Here is a 2,114-nt window from a genome sequence, read left to right as displayed (position 1 = left end):
TTGCGCACCAAATGGGAAGGTCCTTATGAAATCATTTCTGTTGCGCCGCATGGGGCGGTTGAAATTCAAAGTTTAAAGAATGGCAACACAGTCAAGGTAAATGGGCAAAGGTTGAAACCCTACATTGAGGGACAAATTTTTCAAAGGCAAATGGAAGCTGCCCTTTTGGTAGATCTGATTAATGAAGAGATATAGTGGTGCACTAAAAACTTTCAATGAAATGTTCAAATTCTCGCTTATTTTTGGCTGTTCAATCGATCTCGGACTATTCTCGATCGTTCGAACATCATTTTTGCATCCAATCACCTCTCTGTTCCATCAAGCAAGGATTTCCTGCATATTTTAGCTCTCTGTGTATCGATCGAACTTCATTTCCGATCGATCTGAGTTTTCCAAGATCAAGCGAACTTTCCCTTCGATCGATCTCAGTTCTACATTTAGAAATTTTTTGGATCTCTACATATTTCACCTCTCTGTGTATCGATCGAACTTGTCTGCAAGATTTCACCTGTTCGATCGGTCTGATGCTTCATGATTGATTAAATTAAATAAATAAATAACAAAAATTTTTAATCTATCAAAGCAGTATTCCGTCTAGCTAGAGACGTTAAACTTAGCAATCGTTGTCCATATTTTTCTTGCATATTTATTTCATTGTACATCCTTCTAACAAAAAAAAAAAAAAGTTTCATGATTTCATGTTTGGTGTAGGGCTTACTTTTTTATCTCTACCATCTGATACTATATTGTCTTAGAATGCATAATTTGATTAATCTTATCCCATTTGATATTTGATATGAGTTTACTAGTGTGGTTATTCAAGTAGGTTGTTAATTTCAAGTTTAGGGGAGACGTCTTTCGAATTGGATCATTGTCTAGCTTCATGTCTTTTCCACCATGATATATTATTTCCATCTTTTCCATTATTCTCATTGCACATTGAGGACAATGTGCGGTTTAAGTTTGGGGTAAGGTGTCTTTGTTGCATTCTACTTAAGTTTGAGTTTTAAATGTATGATTGAGATTTGAGATTGATGTTAGCTATAATTTTGATCTTTTGAGGACTATATTGCTTAAAATTTAAAAATTACTTGACTTGAGGGTCCAATACTCCTTGTATGCCTTGTGAATGTCATTTAGGAGCAAATTTTTTAAAAGATTGATATCTTACTTGCTCATGTGGTCCACATCATCCTGATTTTGTGATTGTTTTGAGATTCACTTTATGATTCTACACTAGCACAGGCGCATACTAGCATTCATTTGTGGGGTACATGCTTTGTTAATTATTGAATTGGTTATATCCTAATTGGGCTAGTAGTGCATTAAAAGCTTTTATTTTGACAAAAGCGGATAACAAACCTTTTTCATTGAGTAGCCAGGATTCTAGCCTCATCAAACACTGAATTTCTCACGCCAAAAGGTGGAGGGCCCAAACTTTAGGTTAATAATTGAACTTGAAAAAATAAAAATAAAAATAAAAAGTTGCAAAAGCAATAAAAAAAAGTGGGAAATGATTAAATGGAGATTGTTTTGATTTGTAGCCTAGTTGATTTGAACTTGTAAGTCCTTAGGGGTGTTTAAACACCTAGTGCCCTAAAGCCGTCTGGTTTGGGAGTCATTGTAATACCCTTAGTGTTCAAAAGGGTATAAATGAGAATTTAAATTAATTTTCTTGTGAGTTTTAGTTGTTTAGGAGGCTATGTGGTTATGTGGTTTCGTGTTAATTGTTTTAAAGAATTAATTGTCTAATTTTGTTTAATTTTAAAGTGTGTGCTTATGTGGTTTCATGTATATGTTTTAAATTCTGTATTTGTTTACTTAGCTGTTGTTTAATTGTTTAATTGATTTATTTATTTTAATTGAAGTATATGTTTATGTGGTAATTAAATGTGTTCCTTTTAGTTAAACAGAGTTTGGAATTGGATAAGATGAATGGACAATTTGGTTAATGTAAATGGGTACAGTTTATACCCATGGATGGGTATACATGTACATATGGGTATATGGGTATACATGGTTAATTTAATTATTAAGTATTAATAATGGTTAAATTAATTATTTAGTATGTATGTATTATATACTTTTAGGGCTTTCTATATTTATGAAATGCC

This window comes from Cornus florida, unplaced genomic scaffold (genome assembly GCF_030987335.1).
Source record: "Cornus florida cultivar Cherokee Brave unplaced genomic scaffold, ASM3098733v1 CherokeeBrave_3.0.0_Hap2_Chr02, whole genome shotgun sequence".
Classification (NCBI taxonomy): Eukaryota; Viridiplantae; Streptophyta; class Magnoliopsida; order Cornales; family Cornaceae; genus Cornus; species Cornus florida.
This window is presented reverse-complemented; position numbering follows the sequence as displayed.